General features: G+C 40.8%; 1 protein-coding gene across 3 annotated transcripts in view; it reads right to left on the bottom strand.

Annotated features, from left to right (window-relative positions):
• The window catches only part of GALNT13 (polypeptide N-acetylgalactosaminyltransferase 13), a 533,010-nt gene extending 514,828 nt beyond the window's left edge, over positions 1-18,182 (bottom strand). For 2 of the 3 annotated variants that reach the window (XM_059393983.1, XM_059393985.1), the window contains exon 1: positions 17,770-18,182. The gene's annotated coding sequence lies outside the window, so the exon portion shown is untranslated. Of the gene's footprint in view, positions 1-16,965; positions 17,714-17,769 lie in introns of those variants that run through there. The other variant, XM_059393984.1, reaches the window with a different exon arrangement.
• Between the last annotated feature and the right edge of the window lie 436 nt (positions 18,183-18,618).

Here is an 18,618-nt window from a genome sequence, read left to right as displayed (position 1 = left end):
CTTACCCTAGCTGTTAGAACATTCATTTTAGACTTCATCTCTGTTAAAGCATTTTTAATTTTGCTCTGATTAGATTTCTGCAATAAAGAGATCTGTAGTGTCTTTTATGCTTTTTTCAAGCCCAGCTAATAATTCTATAATCCTTATTCCGAATTCTAGTCTGACATTTTACTTATATCCCTATCAGTTAGATCTATGACAGAGTATTAACTCTGTTTCTTTCTTTTATTGTGAATTTTTCTTTCTAGTCATTTTGTCCTGAGAAAAGATGAACAAGAGAACAAAATAAAAAATATCAACCATGACCCCAGCAAAAGACACACTAGGCAAATCTGAAGAAGTCAGAAACCAAAAGAAAAAAGAAAAAAAAGGGGGGGAAAGGGAGAATATAATCTTATAGGCAGACAAAATGGGGTGATCCACTTGATCCTGGGTGTATTTGGTCTGTTTATTAGAAGACCTAAATCCCAAAATTGTGAAGAAAGAAAAACATATATAAACAAAAATAAAATTGAATACAGTGAAAGGAAGCCAAAAATGAGTATCTAGAAAATGTTAAGTGTAAACATGAAAATTAAAAAGACTTAAAAACAAGGAGTTGATAAAATAAGAAACTGGTTAAAAAGGAAAAAAGAAAATTTTAAACTGAAAGATGAATGACTTGTAAGGAAAAAAACCTCAAATTCTATATATTTTCTCTGAGCACAGTTTTTCAGTTCTGTGTGATCCATAAATTTAGTATTTGCCTCCTGTTCTTGCTGGTCTTCTGGGAGAGGGGACTGTTGCACTGATTCTCAGGTATCTTTGCCTGGATGGAAGTGCACAAGTCCTCGCCAGAGGGCCGGGCTCAGTATAAGGTTCTCCGGGTTGCTCTATGTGGCTTTTGTTCCCTAAAGACTTTTCACACTCCTTTAGAGGATGAAAAAAAAAAAAAATTTAATTTAATTTAAAAGTAAAAATAAAAAATGGCAGCACTCTGATCTCCAGCCCTGTGAAGGATCACTGCCCCCACTCTTCATGTACCCTCAGGGAAAGGCAGTCAGTCCCTTTTGTGTGCACCAAACTCCTTAGATTCCTTCACTGCAAAGGACCCTAATCCTCCCAGGGGAAGGGAGGGAGTCTCACTGTGCACTGCTACTCCCTGGGCCCCTGCTCCAGAGCAGTTGTCTGATCATGTACACTCCTGTGTTACTCCTCCCAGGGGAAGAAGCAGGGTCTAACAGCAGTTGTTGCTTGCTGGGTTTCTGAATGGAAAGTAGTCAGTTGACCTCACTGCAGTTCGTGGTTTATGGCAACACCGAGTTGAGAGGCCACCCTGGGGCTCAGTAATTGTAACTGGCTTCCCCACACCAATGCTTGGGAACTCTGCTGCACTCCATTCTTTCTGTGACTTTGGGGATCCTGAGACCATACTGTCCCACCCAGAATTCTGCCCCACTTTGCCACCCAAGCACTTTTCAGGCAGGGGAGTCCCTCACAGCAAGAGACCTATAAAAGTTCTAATTTTGCACTCCGCTGCTAAACCACTTTCCGGTAGCAAATGTACAGAAGCTCCCTCTCCCTATGGTTTATTTTCCAATATATCCTCTCAGATTCATGTCTCTACACCTCCTACCTTGCAAAAAGTGGTCGATTTTTTATTTGCATAATTGCAGCAATTTTTTTAAGATTTTATTTATTTATTTGACAGAGATCACAAGGAGGCAGAGAGGCAGGCAGAGAGAGAGAGGAAGAAGCAGGCCCCTTGCTGACCAGAGAGCCCGATGTGGGGCTTGATCTCAGGACCCCGAGCTGAAGGCAAAGGCTTTAACCCACTGAGCCACCCAGGCACCCCCAGCAATTCTTTTATTAGATCTCAAATTGAATTCACAGGTGTTAGGAATGATCTGTCAGATATCTAGCAAAATTCAAAGGACTGGGTGAAAAGAAGTCCCCTATTCATCTGCTATCCTGCCTCTCATCGAGGACTTCTGATCTTAACTCCAAGATTCTCTCTACTGGCTATTGGAACAGGCTGCTTGATCATTAAATTAGTATTCCAAGTCTTGTCAACAGAGAAGATACCTTAATTATTGCTGTGAATACTTGGGGTCCTGCCTACTCTGAAGCATTCTCCTTGCTTCTGTTAAGAGCACAATCATTTCCTTTGGGAAAGCATCTCTCCCACACTGTCCGCTCTTCTGCATTTTCTTTTGTGTATTTACTGTAAGTTCTTATTTTGTGGTTACCAAGAGGTTCACATATATCATTCTCTATATATAATGATCTATTTTAAGTTAATGGCAACTTAAACTTATACACATTTTTCAAAACCACACTTTTACCCCATCCCCAGCACATTTTATGTTTTAATGTCACATTTTACATCTTTGTATTTTATGCTTTCTTTAACTAATTATTTTGGCTTTGGTTAATCTTACTATTTGTATCTTTTAACTTTTATACTAGCTTTAGAAATATTTGATCCATTGCCTTTCATATATTTTTACATTTTCCAGTGACATTTTTACTTTATGTTTTCTTATTGTTAATTAGCACCATCATTTTCAACTTAAAGAAGTTCCTTTAACATTTCTCGTAAGAATGATTTAGTGGTGATGAACTCCTTTCGCACATCTAGAAAATGATTTCTCTCTCCTTCAGTTCTGAATGATAACCTTACCAATTAGAACACTCTTGGTTGGAAGTTTATTCCTTTTAGCACTTTGAGTATGTCATCCCATTCTATTCTGGCTTGCAATATTTCTGTTGAGAAATCAGCCGATACTCCAGTGAAATTCCCTTATAAGCAATACTTCGTTTTTCTCTTGCTGCTTCTAAGATTTTCTCTTTAACTTTTGATATTTTAACTACAATGTATCTTAGTGTGGAGCTCTTTGGATTAATTTTATTTGGATCTCTCTTGGCTCCCTGGACCTGGATGTCTTCTTCCTTTCCTAGACTAGGGACGCTTTCACCCCCTTTCTCTCTCTTTTCTACTTCTGGGACCACTACAAAGCAAATGTTATTCCACTTAATGTCCCAAAGGTCCTTTGAGTCATCTTTATCTTCTAATTCTTTTTTGTCTATTTGCTGCTTTGTTGGGTGAGTTCTAGTGTCTTGTCTTCCAGTTCACTGGTCTGTTTTATCCAGTCTGCTTTTTAAGCCTTCTGCTATACTTTTTTCAGTTTAGTTACTCTATTTTTCTACTGTATGACTTCTGTTTGATACTTTCATATATTTTCTACCTCTTTGCTGATGTCTTCACTGCATTCATCCATTCTTCTTCTCCAGAGTTTGGTAAGCACCGTTATAACCTTACTTTGAATTATTTATTGGGTAAATTATTTATCTCCATATCATTAAAGTCTATTTCTGAGGCTTTCTCTTACTCTTCTGTTTGGAACATATTTCTCTGTTACCTCATTTCCCTTGACTGTTTGTTTATATGTATTAGCTGAAACAACTCTCTCTCTCTCAATCTTGAAGGAGTGGTCTTGTGTAGGTGAGGAACTTTCTCATCCAAACTTGCCCTCAACTCCTTGACTCTCTAAACTACCCAACTTATTCTTGATATGCCCCCATTTTTGAGGGTATGAAAAGAGCTGTCAGTTTTCCAAGGGAAGTAATCTCATTTAGCACCGAGTTTCAGACTGACTGGAAGTCTGACCCTCATGCAGTAGCTCTGGAAGCATGCAAATACGTACAGTCCTGAAAGGCCAGAAATATAATTCCTGATGGCCTGATCTGCAGGTGTCTAGGAGATCTGCAGGTGTCCCTGGAAAACAGTTATAAAAATCAAGGCTCCAGATGAGTTTGTAAGTTCCTTTCTGGGATGTCTTGTTGAGCTATACTGAGGCCAAGAGGGAACACAAGGATGGTGTTTCCCTGTTTACCTTCCCTGGTAGCACTTCTTTAAAGCTATAGATGTGCATGAAACCTTAGGCATGTCCCTCTGGTTGAAGCTCCAGACTAACTAAGAAGGCTTCTTCACAGGAGGACTGCATTTGTGTTTCAGTCTGCTCTCTGTGCAGTGCCTTGAAGGGGCAGTGGGGGGTGGGGGGGTGGGGGGATGGCCTGCCAAGAACTGCCTTTCTGAATGTTACATTCCCATGGAGTTCAGAAATGCCAGTCCCCTTGGCCACTAGGGTCAGGCAATTAAGAGGCCTCCCCTTATACAGACTGCATGCATCCACTGCTTTATGGGCAGCTGGAGAGTATAGGGGGTAGGGCACACTTGTTGACTTCAAAAAGGCAGCATGAAAACATCTGTGTGTCCATGGTCTTTAGAATATTTTGTCTGTGCACCCCCAACTGCCTTCAGACTGGTAGTAGGAGAATGCCATGATCCCTCACACTTGCCAGGCTCAGCCAAGAAGCAATGGAGTATCACAAATACCCAGCTAACCAACTTTTGCTAGGGAACAGGAGAATGCCACAACAATTCATACTCACCTGCCCCAGCCAGGGAGGAGGAAGTCCTGCCACCATTCATGCTTCCTGGCTTCTCAAGGCAGGATAGTGTCATGACTGTTAGCCCTTGACTGACTTAGCATGGCAGTGAGACAGTGCTGTGTATGAGCTCCCCACCGGCTAGTAGGGTAGGTGGAACATGCAGAAACAGCATTTGTCAGCACCTTCATCTCTAGGGAGGGTTCCAACTGTCCTCTGTCCCTCCAGCAGATGCTTTCAGATCAGCAATTAAATGTCTTTCATATGCAGTCTAGGTGCTTTTCAAACCACTGCTTTTTTTTTTTTTTAACTGGGTCTAAGGTGAATGAGACTAGACATGAGCCATTTAAAAAGGGAATCTCAGTCTCCTACAGTATTTTGGCTCCCTTGCACATCAGCCCCACTCACATATAGGGGGCTCATCTCTCTGGTGTGGGCCACAGAAAGGTGGGGTGCCTGATGTGAGGCATCAATCCCTTGCTCCTCCAGGAGAAGTGCTGCAATAGTATGCTATGGTATAGTGCTATGCTGGGGTATTATTTTTGTGACCTCAAGTCTCTGCCTCTTCTACCTTTCTCAATGTGGTCTTTTTATCCTCTGACATAGAGAAGAGGTTCATCTAGTTTTCAGAGGGAAATGATTCATATATTGCTGAAGATTTGGTGTGTCCATGGAAGGAGAGGAGTTCAGGGTCTTCCTAGGCCTCCATGTTGTAGAATTCCCATATTAATTCTTCAGTATTTGTTCTACACAGTTTTTTATTTTCTTACAGAACCTAAGTAGTAGGGAGTCACACTTCAGAGATGTTTATCTTAAGTATTTTGCATTATTTGTCTTTTCATTTTGCATTGGCAAGTATTTTCCTTATTAGAAACTTAAAAATTTCCCTTAACCTACTGATTTCAAAATCTTAAATTTCCATAATTTTCTTGTTCATTGTCTCTTCCATATCATCCATATTTTACGAATGTAGTATTTTCTTACACCTCTTCGGCAACGCTGATGTTTTTTGTCTGTCTTATGATCTTTCAATTATCTGTTCCCTGCAAGGTCATTTTATTGTTAATGGCTTTTCAGTTATCTTGGTCTCTCTTTTTCACGTTGCAGGCTTTTTTTTTTTTTTTAAAGATTTTATTTATTTATTTGACAGAGCAAGATCACAAGTAGGCAGAGAGGCAGGCAGAGAGAGAGAGAGAGGAGGAAGCAGGCTCCCCGCTGAGCAGAGAACCCGACGAGGGGCTTAATCCCAGGACCCTGAGATCATGACCCCAGCAGAAGGCAGCAGCTTAACCCACTGAGCCACCCAGGTGCCCCTGCAGGCTTTTCTTAATATCTTTCCTTAAATTATTTCTTAGAAGTCTGGTACTCCATGGTTGCTATTTTATAATTAAGAACAAAGAAACAGAAAGTACTGAGTCCTCCATACTTGAATGGGTCTTATTGATTAGAAAACTTTGCTTTGGGATAAGCGAGATGCTGATCATTAGGCTTGAAGATTTTAAGTACCAAAATAAAAGGGGCTTTATTCTATGGTTCTAGGATGTAACCCTCATTGCCCTTATTGCTCCTCAGCCATTTAAGTAACATCATTAGAATGTACTAAGAGGTATAATGAGACAGTTAGTGAAAAACACTTGCTATAGGGTTATTTGCATACGAAACAGAATTACTAAGTAGTAAGCTGGTTATTCCATCTATACAGGTTGATTCATTATTCTGTGTCAGCTCTAGTGTCTCATTTCTTTCCTCTATTTTTCTTGGCATTATGAAGCTTCAAGCCTTTGGGGGCTTGTTCGGGACACAGTGGCTCCCTCCTCAATTTCAGGCCACTCTCCTGTATCTTAGTTTTCCTCTACCTTGCTTTATTCTACACCATTTTTAACAGTCTGTTATCTTTTTGACTCTTTAATTTATGCTTAAATTAATGAGGTTTCAAGAAAAAAATATGATAAATACAGATATGTATCAATACTTCTTCTTAAAAACGGATACTCACCTGTTTAAAAGAATTACACCAACCTAGAGAAGCTACACTTAAAACGCTTAAAATGAAAAAAAAAAAAATCAAGCAAAATTCTATACTATTGAATATCAACATAATCATGATGGCAACAATGCTGCTCTTAATGATTCACATTTTCTCTCTCTGTTGAAAGAAATGCAAACTGCACATCTGCACAGGTCTTAAGGTACACAGGGTAAAAGCAATACTCCTGATTTCATATTTATGAAATGTCTTATACTGTCCTTTTTGTGGAGAATGAGACAACTGATTAACATTCTCAGAAAAAATATTTATTGAAGTTCAAAATTATTTAATGAGATAGTTGCAAGTATCTTATATTTGTGAAGGTTATTTTTCCTCACAAAAGGAATGGAAATGATGCATACACTTTATCCCACTTGAATTAGAATTTTATATAGATAGTAAGAATCTGTGCATTGTAGAAGCAGAATGGGCCTATTGTTGTCTGCAATAGCAAATGAAGTGTCTCATAACTAGCAATTCAATGTGTTAATTCAGCTGCACCATCCAATTACCTACGATTCATCTCAACTTAGTGCACAACAATAAAACTTAAAAAATCTGTGACAAAAATGTCTGCCCTACATTTATCAAATAGGGTAAACACTACCCAAAATCAGGGAGTGAGAGCCACAGAAACTAAATTATTAAAATTGTTCATTACAATCTAACAGTTGATATCATAATACATTTTTGACATGAAGTCAATAGCCAAGAGTTAACAATAAAATACATACTGGATGTTTTGTATGGAACAATTTTGTATGTGGCAATTGAAATTGGCATCCCTTCAAATAACACAGCATTCCCTTGGAGCCACGGGCCGGCCAACTGCCAACTGACCACAGGGCCCAAGTACACAATTCTAAAAGTAGACAAAGGTAATGAGATGTGAATTTAGCATCCCCAGCCTCCTGCTAAATGACCCAGATGCAAAAGCTAGAGCGTCTGTCTCTTACCTATTCAGAACTAACTGATAAATAAACAAAGATCTTTTTATAATTTTTTTTAACAAATCAACAGCACTAAAAGTCTAATCCTGCTACATGTGGACTTATTAAGCCACAGAAGAAAGACCATGTAAAGTAAAGGAGACCCATGAAGAAGGAATAAAGGAAAGGAGAAGTAAGGAAAAGATATGGGAGAAGAAAAAGGGTATGAAGAAATGATAAACACATATTTACTTAAGAAGAAAATACAGAGGCACACTGACAACCTACAGGAAAGGTATAAAATCTGAACCATATTCAGGGTTCTCCCATTTTTCAGGACAAATGACATATAGTCCCATTTGGGACTTAACTATCAGGAGAATCAAAGAACCACAAGCCTTGGGGGTTCAGAAAAAAAAAAAATTCAGAAAAAAAGAATTTGCTGTGAGAAAAAAGGAAAAACTGTACCAAGTTTTGATACTAAGCTAGTTAGTAACCCCATAAACCTTCATTTCATTTATGGACTCTGAAAACAGCACTGTTTTTAAGTACAAATTGTAGCTTTTAAAAAACCAGGCAGGTGGAGTGACTCATTATTGATGGTATGTAATTGAAATAATTTGCATAACCCAATCAACTATCAGTCAATCTAAAATAATATTTTTTAAAAGAATAAAGAAAAATCGTTAAGACACTGTCCTAGTACATTAAACAAAAATAGTAAGCAATAGAAAGTTGTTGAAAATCAACCAAAGGTCATAAAGAGAAAATGTATTTTATCAAAGATTAATACATCAGTTCTCACAGATTACTAGTGACTACAAATTAGTAAAGATATGCCATTATACGAAAAACTTGAAACACTTAAGAAAAAAAGCCAGAAATTTCAGCAGGATTTCCTCATCCCTTCCATAAAGATTTCTTAATGTAATTTAAACATTTTATCAGCAATATCACAGCAAAATAAGCTATTTTTTATTAGGTTACAGATACATATCTCAGTTACGGATTACAATCTATATAGAGAAATCTAACTTAGTTAAGGATTTAGTTATTTTTCCTCCTGTCTGTATAACTATATGCTAATTTCTTCTTGTTTTGGGGGAGGTAGGGGCAGTCTGCATCTAAGTAGAGACAACAAAATCGTTAAGAAATCCATTCCAATTTTCCCACATTTATTCTCTTACATAATTAACTGTATTTTTTTTAAGATTTTATTTATTTACTTGACAGAGATTATAAGTAGGCAGAGAGGTAGTCAGAGAGAGAGGAAGGGAAGCAGGCTCCCTGCTGAGCAGAGAGCCCCAATGCCGGACTTGCTCGGGCTGGATCTCCAGACCCTGGGATCATGACCTGAGCTGAAAGCAGAGGTTTTAACCCACTGAGCCACCCAGGAGAGAACTTCAATTTTTACTTGCAGCTTGTCTTTCTTAATCCAGTGTTATGACTTCTAAAATGTAAACATTTTTGTTTCCCACTGTAGAAATCTGATTTGTTGGTCCGGCTTTCTTCCTTCACTTTTAAAAGCAAATCTTACTTAAATAGGAAACAAGACCTAGGAATCTGGGTTCCACTTTCAATTCTGCTACTTGAAGCTTCGTGATGCAAAGCAAGTTGTTTTATTAACCATCTCATCAAAAGAGCGCAGTCCTTGCCCTGTCACACTCATCAGCTCAGTCTGCAACAATTTACTTAACCTTTCTGGGTCCCAATTTCCTTGTGTGTAAAATGGAGGTACTAATCAAACCTACTTGGAGGGCTGTTATGATAAAAACGAATTTCTGTAAAGCACTTAGAATTGTGTCCATAATATAGTAACTTCTTTTTTTAAGGGAAGAAAGAGTCTACAGTAATGTGAAGCTATTTTAATTATTATATAATGCTGGGGTGTTCTTTCCCAACTAATCTACCCTAAATTGAACGGCTTCTATCATAAGGAATCCACATGCCTATTTTAGAATGCATGACTATTCAAAAGCATAGAGTAATAGAAGTAATATTAATAAGTAATAGAAGTAATATTGATAACAAAAGTAATAACTGATAAGTAATATTAAAGGAAACTCTCCTGTTTCTTAAATACAGAGACACAGACTTGACGGTTCAGTTTAATTCTATTTGCTCCCCTTACAGATTACTGGCCCTTCACACTTGTAGCAGTAAAAATTTTTATTATTCCCAGGGTATTTGTTTTAAGGCTCCAGGTCCTAATGTCTGCCCATTTTTATTGTTTCTAAAATAGCTGGTTACTACTTTCTTTTATTGTGAATAGTCACTACTTTAAAAGCTCAAAATGAAAGAGGAATCACCAGTCCTAACAGCTTGCCCAGAAATTACATTCTGACTTCAGATTTGACTCTATTTTTCCTTTAAGATCTATGGCTATTTTGGGGGCACCTGGGTGGCTCAGTGGGTTAAAGCCTCTGCTTTCAGCTCAGGTCATGATCCCAGGATCCTGGGATCAAGCCCCACATCGGGCTCTCTGCTCAGCAGGGAGCCTGCTTCCTCCTCTGCCTGCCTCTCTGCCTACTTGTGATCTCTGTCTGTCAAATAAATAAATAAAATCTTAAAAAAAAAAAAAAAAAGATCTATGGCTATTTTATATTCTGAGTAGTATTTTGAAATTTTGGCATCATGAAAATGAAATCAAATGCACAACTATGTTTACTAGGATTTTAGCATTTCTTGTGATAGTTCAAGTCTCTGAATGTTAAAATGTGTTAAGTGTGTGGTTGTGAAGACACACTGACATCAGAAGTCCTATGAACAAACTCTGTAGAAAAATAAGCATTAATTTGTTTTAACAGCAATTTGTTTGTCATTGTAATTTAGGACATAAATGAATGCACAATTTTAAAAAGAACTGTGGATATGGAGAATAAGTCTGGCTGTGCTAAAAGGACAGTAACTACTACCTTTTTTAATAAATAAAAATTAGTAAGTAAATCTGAAAAATGATGAACTTGAAGTAAAATCAGTTGCTTGAAATGTCACTGTATTTAGAATCATCTAGAAAAGTATTTATAAAAATGGAATCTGAGGGCTCCTGGGTAGCTCAAGGGCAGCAGGTCAGGTCATGATCTCAGGGTCTAGAATCAAGGCCCACATTCCAGGCCCTGAGAACATGATCTGAGCTGAAGGGCATCTGGCTATCCGCTCTGCAGGGTCTGCTTCTCCCTCTGCCTCTGCCCCTACCTCCTCGCTCTTGTGGTCTCTCTCTCCCTCCTCAAATAAATAAATAAAATCTTTAAATAAATAAATAAAAACAGATTCTGTAAACCCATCCCAGGCAAATGAGAATCTGTATCAGATTTGTTAGCAAGGATACGAAACGATGCCTTAGGTCAATTTTGCCACATTCATCTACCCCCACTGGCATTTTTTTCCCTCTTCAATGGCCCCAGTAGTTTCTATCCAAAGCAACCTGGCATTTAACAGCATGGATCAGTTTTACAAAAACAGTTAGAAGTTTACCTTTGCAATTTTCCCTCTTACCTAAAGCAAAACTGCTTTGTCCTCACTAAGACAAACAAAGAAGTGAAAAAGGAACAGACGGATCCTTAAAGGCTGAACACAAAGGTTTGGGGTAAGGGCAAAGGAGTTAAAGTTCTTAAGACACGCTCCTTTATTTCGGCATAACACTCACCTCTTGTCCCAGTTAAACATTGGTCTGTGTTTAACTGCCATGAGGGAACAAGTCACCTCCAATTCTCTAATCCTTCCAACAATCACTGCCATAGTAAACTGAGGCTAGAGCAATTGCTAGCATCTTGGGTCCAAATTTTATTGCCCAGGTTGACGACTGGCAAGAAAATGGAATAGCTATAAGGGTTGTATGTTTCTCATTAGGTGACAGATATGACTACCATACTAGCCAGCGCTGTCCATGGGCACAAAGTACATGGGTAAGATAGGATATTAGAGGTTCCACCAAGCAGGGTTCCCAAGCACAGACTACAGAAGAGGGTGAAATAACTTAGCAGACTGTGAAAAAAATTTCATCAGTCTTTGTTAAATTTGAAAAATAAATGCACTGTAGAAGAATGCATAGAAAGCTAAATTTATTCTATTTTAAGAACTACATTTTGATAAGATAATCAGTTCTGCCATCTTAGACAGTGTACAAATGTCTACCCTTTTATAACACAATGGTGATAGAAGTAGGCTTCTTAAATCATTTTTACCAGTCAGAAGGAAATGTTCACATGAAGGTTGGCGCTCACTTTTATTTTTCAACTTATTCGTCAGTGAAAATGTTAGACTGAGAACTACCAGAGCACTGGCTTCATCGACATAAAGAACTGATGTGATCCCTGGTGCTCATACATACTAGTGGTGTAATTCTGAGTGAGGGAGTCCTCACGGACACAATGGGGACAGTAATACTACTTACTACTCATATGCTTATGAGGATAAAACATGGCAAGACCTATTAGATGTTTACTTATCCACAGTACAAGGACAAAGTAAGTATCCAACAGATTTTAGTTATTTTCTGAATGTGTAACTTAATTCACCATTTTTAACTCCCTCATAAATAAATGGAAATGGCTGTACCTTCACACAGATTTGTTTCCAAGTATTTGTTCTCATTTTTCTTTCATTAGATTAATGGTAGTATCGTATAGGGGTCTTGATAGTCACATAAATCTCATCCTCTCCTATATGAAACTAATTATATAATAAAAAATCTCAAGAAGAAATTAAGTCAGTTATTATGCTTCTGATCTACAAGAACATAATCCTCCCCATATGTCAAAATCCATCTTTTAACAAAAAAAGAGGTGTTGTGCTTATAATATCAAGGCAATTAATATTAGGCAAGAGATTAAGTTGACATTTACTACTATCTCTGAGGCGTAATTTAGATGATTTTGAATATGCAGGCTTTGCTCTAAATTCTTCTGTTTACAGTGGCTACTCAGCACTTGTATTATGATCACCAAAATGCCAACTAACAGTTTAATCACACTTCCTATAATGTTCTACAAGAACTTAAATAAGATTTAAGTGATATCAATATAGTTTAATGTATCAGAATCCTAATTAATTCCACATCCCCGTTAAAACCCTGATATGCTAGATCTTGGACAGTTCCCATCTATCTTAACTGTAAGCAGTTCCAAAAATAATAACAATAATAATACAAAGGAAGTCTGAATATTTAATATGAGCGTTTCAATTTTCTCATATAACAGAAAATATGATCACAATTGTGTTCATATCTATGATGTTAACAGTCACAATTTTCTCTGCATCCCTCTCAAGCTATGTTGGAGATTTACCATTAACATGGAACAACTTTCAACAACCGATATTTTGTATTTTGCTCTAGGTCTGCTGTGAGGAGTGGACACTTATGATAGGGTAAAGGCTGAGAGAGAACCCAAGAGTTCATAAGGACAATTACATGTGCACATTCGAGTGAAGTTGGGCCCCATAGAGAAAAGGCACATCTCCCTACTTTCACTTTTATCTTAAATGGTAGGCCCCAGAAATCTCTTAATAATCCCTGGTTAAAAATTCTCAAAACTAAGAATTTCAGCTTAAATACAAAGGTCCTGACTCATACAAAGACAATAAAACCAGAAAACTCATAGCTAAAAATAAATTTTAGCCAATTCATTTATAAGCAAACTGGAACATACATTCATCACACAGGTATCTTTAATCACCTGTTATTTCTTGGTAATCAAGCAAAGACTCGTTAAAAATATTTTTATGGGATGCCTGGGTGGCTCAGTTGGTTAAGCAGCTGCCTTAGGCTCAGGTCATGATCCCAGCATCCTGGGATCGAGTCCCACATTGGGCTCCTTGCTCCGCAGGAGCCTGCCACTCTGTCTGCCTGTGCTCACTCTCTCTCTCTCTCTCTCTCTCTCTGACAAATAAATAAATAAAATCTTTTAAAAAAATATTTTTATAATACACTACATTGGAAGCATACAAATAGATTTAAATCTGAATCTAGAAAAAACAAGTATCAAATGAATAAAGTCCATCTGGTTTATATTTTTCTCTAAAATACAATTGCTTATAATGTCCCAAATGGATGACCAACTACTGAATTACTGTGTGCACTCACTTTCGCAAATTTCTTTTTTAATTTTCTAAGTATTAAATTTCACAGTAGAAAGCTGGACTCTTCAAAAACACATATCTGTAACTGAATAGCAGATGTCTTTTATTAAAGAATGTGCTTTAAGATAGAAATTGTAAACAGTCTAATCTGGGGGTACCTGGTTGACTCACTAAGTAGAGCATGAAACTCTTGGATTTTAGGATTCTGAGTTCAAGCCCCATTTTACGTACAGAGATTACTTAAAAATCAAATCTTTTTTAAAAAAAGTCTAATCTCTTAAAACGACAAAAAGTTTATCAGAGCAGACAGTACCAGATCTTTATATGTGATTTATGTGTTGAACATATGTGTGAGTGGGCGGGTGGGGGGTGATATTAAGAAAGGACATCAAATAGACTGTCAAAGTCAGTATGAGTCTCGATTCGATGTTTCACATGTGTTTATTCCCGTAACAAGAGCAGAAGGAAGGAAGGAGAACCAAAACCCAGTTAAAATTCTTTGAATAATTAGGCATATGGTCACTCTAACTTCAAAGTAGTGATCCTGTAAGGTCTCATTAAATTTAAGACATGTACATGTTCCTACTACTGATGGCAATGCAAACCCAAGGTGATATATTAAAAGTCACAGTCAAGAATTTCTTGTTGGGGCGCCCGAGTGTCTCAGTTGGTTAAGCGGCTGCCTTCAGCTCGGGTCATGCTTCCAGGGTCCTGGGATCGAGCCCTGCATCAGGCTCTCAGCAGAGAGCCTGCTTCTCTCTCTCCCCCTCTCCCTGCCACTCTGCTTACTTGTGCTCTCTCTCTAGCTGTCAAATAAACAAATAAAATATTTTTTTTAATTTATTGTTTATTACAAGAGATGCCACTTGAGATCGTGATACCTAAAAATACCAATAGAGACTGTTCATCTCCATAAAATACAATGAACACTTATTAAAGACATGGAGTACTGTTATTTCTTTCACCTAGTAGACTTTATTCATACATTATTCTCAATCATACTCCTTACTTTCACTTGATGTTATTCAGAAACACCAGTATCCTCTTCATTTTTTTAACCAGAATGAATAAAAATACTCATGTATTGCCTTCTCTCACCTTCTCCCTAAAATGCTAAGTTTAAAAAGCTGCACAACTTCTATTCCATGAAATCTTCCTGTTAGAACTACCACTTCTAAAAAAGAAAACAAAGGAAAGGAAAGAAAGAACTACCACTTCTAAATATCAAGTAAACAAAATGGAAACATTGTATTTCACTCTGACAAAACTGTTCAATGTGAAATCAATGCACATAAAATTAAAAAGTTAAATATACCTCAATATTATCAGTAAATCAGAACATATCTCAACCAGTATCCGAATTTCTACCTTCACTCTATCTTTGCTATTTTTAAATATAAAACATTGGGTACAATGTCAGGTGATCTATAAGCCAATATTTTTAAAGCAAAATTGCCTTGAACACACTCCTGTACAATAGTCATGGCAAATCCCCAACTGTTTTGAGAAGTGACTACCCTATCATCAAAAAAACAATATATATATTAAAAAAAAAGACCCCAAAACAAAACAATACTGCAGCCTAAGAATTCCTACTAGTACCTTGTGCCAGGAGGACTACATTTCCAGGTACTCTGGCAAATTCTCAAATATATGTAGTACCACACCTCTCATATACATTTGAAGCAGTAAGGAAGCCTATAAATTATTTAAGGCAAGTGATTCGGTTTGCAGATCAATTTATAGGCCCCAAATATTTTAAGCTGACAGATCTGTTCCTTATATTAAAAGAGAGAACGTTTCACTTGCGAAAGACCACATGAAAATATTCACTAACAAATGATGTCATGTTGCAGTTTACTTTCAAGTAGGAAGATTAAGAGATGCCAGCCATCAAAGCCTCTAAAATCATTTCTTCAATTTTGCAGTGACTTGTTAAAGAGCATCAGCCAAGTTAAAGACTTGCAGAGGGGGGCCAATTCAAGCAGTGAATGAACTAAAAAGGGACAGAAGAGTCATGTTTCAACATCCCTTCTACTAGTCCTCAATTCCCATTCATAAAAGACTAAATGAAACAGAAAAAAAAAAAAGGCAGAATTCAACTTCTTGTTTGTAGGCTCATTAGCATAACTGGGTGACTTCAAAGCCCATAATTAGCTACATGCTAATCACTCAACTAGCAAGTTTTTATTAAGCATTTACTAGTTTTCCCACACCGCGCTAGGGTCTGCATATCTGAAGCAGCATCCCATTCCACTATGCACTCTCAAATCCAGAATTAATCTACACCAGCAGCACTGTACCTCTTTTGCAAAAGCTTTCATTCCTTCCTCTCGGAACCTGATCTCAGACACAGTGCCTCTACTTAAGTAAGCAGCTTTAAGCCCTGGAATGGGATGAGCATCACACACACAGAGAATTAAAAGCATTTATTTAAACAAGCAGGAGCAGCCAGAGAAAATTCTCAGTGGAGTTGAAGGTGGGCAGGGGCACAAGGAAGAGATGTGAAACCCTGGCTTGTGGCAAACAGCGCAGAGAAATGCACATTTCTCATGTTCAAAGCCTGCCTTAGGCTATGAAGATTTTCCAAATCTATCCATCTGCGAAGTCACTCCAACAGGGTTTCAATACTAAGGTTCTAATTCTGCAGGAGAGGAGGAGTTTGTAAAGATCAGGGAAGAGAAAAAATTAGTAATGCAATGCAAAAGTGAAGATGAGGAAAAGGAAAGGATGGTGAAAGCAAGGAGAACGATCTGGGAAAGTGAAAGGTACGAAATATGTCACCAAGCAGGCTGACCTTACTTTTCACTATTCTCCAACAAGCTGGTTTCTTTAACACTAGAGGGCACGAACGCAAGGAACAGCGCGCGCACACACACACGCACACGCACACGCGCGCACCACACATACACACACATGGGGACGGTAGGGAAGCAACCCTGAGCAAAGGCAGCCTTCATATAAAACTAAAGATCCCAGGGCCCAAAGAAAACCCGAAATTCTGGCGTCTAGGGCAGCCAAGTGTCTTTACCCTGCAAATAAAATTTCTACGCTCTGTTCGTGGGAACAGTGACCACGACCTCTCCCAAGGAAACCACTCAAGGATTGAGTGTTACGGCAGTTTAAAGCATATAGCCCCCAATGCTCCTCTCCACCGCTAGCAACACCTTTGCCTCACGAAAGCTTCCACCCTTTCGAGGTCAGTTTTCCCTGGATCCAAAATCTTCATCCATCTCTTCTCCTGGGGCTACCTGTAAGAGATGGAGACTATCTACCAGGAAATTCAACTGATCTGATCGTAGTCAAATAACGGAGTGAGGGGAGGGGCGCCCGCAGCTTTCGCTGCCAGCATTGCATCCTCTGTGCGCTCGGGTTCGCGGCCGCGCGGAGCCGGGAGACTAGCCCTTGAGTAGCTCATTCAGCCCATCGACTCCACGAGAGCCCACACAAGGGCATCCCCCGCACACCCTCTGGCTCTGACCAGGGAGATCTCTGTACCTGGAGATGCCCAGATGGTGGGCCGGGGGCGTGCTCCACTGGCCAAGGCGCCTGGGGTCTGGTGATCGGGAGGACAAGAGAGGCGAGGAAAGGAGACAGAGAGAGGCAGCGAGAGGAAGACGGAAAATAAGGCCAGAAGGAGAGACAAGCCTAAGAGACAGAGTAACAGGAAGAGACATCCCAAGAAAGACAAGGAGGAAAAGGGGAAAGAAACAGACCCGAAGGGCGCAGGGGGAGCCAGTCAGAGAGAAAGTCAGAGAAAGAAACTGAGTCAGAGACATAGACGCACAGAAGAGAATGAGAGACCGAGGGGCACGGAAAGAAAGAGGCAGAAAGAAAGGAAGGCAATCGTCGAAGAGGACACCCAAGCTCCAGACCGTCCGCGGTGTCAAGCCGAGAAGAGTCCGCGCACAGCAAGCCCCAGCCTCCCGCAGCTGGTAGGAGAAAGTTGCCCCTGCCGCCGAGCCACCAAGGCGCAGTGGGTGGCCAGCGACCCGGAGCTCAGCCAAATAGCGGAAAAAGCCGGGTAGAGAGCGGGAGGCGGCAGAAAGTTCCGTGCCTCGCGATCCACCCTCCGCACCTGCAGCGACCGGCGAGCGCGCTCAGAGTGCCCAAGGGGCTGTCTCGCGGGGTCCGCGGGCGCCCCTGACCCCCGTCCGGCCCCGGGCGCTCGACTCCGCGCCCTACACTCGCTGCGGGACTTTGCGGCACCCACCCGGGCACCCTGGGCACCCTGGCTACCCGGAGAGGACTCGCCCCAAACAATTACCAGAAAGAGAAAGGGAGCAAGAGAGAGACGGAGACCTGCTATCGTGGCCAAGGATCCCGCGAAGAGGGAACCGCAGTCCACACGCGGGATTCAGCTTCCACTAGTCCAGCAGGCGCCGGTCGGCCGCGCCGAGAGTGCGGAGTGCGCGGAGCCCGCGCTCACCTGGAACCCGCGCCGGCCCGCGAACGCCGCGCGCAGCCCCGGCTCCCGCCCGCGCTTCTCTCTTCACACTTCCCCGGGAGCGGAGCAAGCTGGCTCCGGCCTGGGCCAGCCCCAGAGAGGCGCCCTCATAGCGCAGCGGCGGGCTAGAGGGCTCCGCGAGCGCCGCGAGAGCGGGCGCCGAGGCCGTACAGGCGCAGGAGACCGAACGAGGGCTGCTAACACATTGTCACCTCGGCAGAGCCGCCGTTACCGCCGCCGCCACCGCCTGGTCACTTCGCCCCCAGCCCCCGCCCCCCTCCCACCCCGGCCCTCTCCCTCCCAGCCCCTCCTCCTCGCGCGCTCCCTCCCCCTCCCGTAGCCCCAGCCTGGAGGCCTCTCACTGGGCTAGTATCATTTACGTAACCAGCACCCCTCAGCCCTCCTCCCTCCCGGCTCCCGCTCCTCCCCGGGCTGGGGCGGTGTGCACCGAGCGCGCTCCAGCTGCTCCTAGAGCTGCTGCTCCAGCGATGTGTACAAGTCCCGCGATACTTGGCAGGCACGGCCCCCAAGAGCAAGTGTGGGGTCGGCTCCTCTCCCCTACAGAGCGTTTCGTGACCCCTGGCCATCCAGGTTTTCCGTGGTGCAAAAGCCGACTTGCATACAGGATGTTAGTCTGGTGCACCAGCGAGCCTCTTACAGGGATGCTGGAGGGTCGGGGACTGCCCTCGGGGAAAAGCTGGGGC

This window comes from Mustela nigripes, chromosome 3 (genome assembly GCF_022355385.1).
Source record: "Mustela nigripes isolate SB6536 chromosome 3, MUSNIG.SB6536, whole genome shotgun sequence".
Classification (NCBI taxonomy): Eukaryota; Metazoa; Chordata; class Mammalia; order Carnivora; family Mustelidae; genus Mustela; species Mustela nigripes.
The sequence above is the reverse complement of the archived record's forward strand: the minus strand, read 5'-3'. Positions and strand labels throughout refer to the sequence as shown.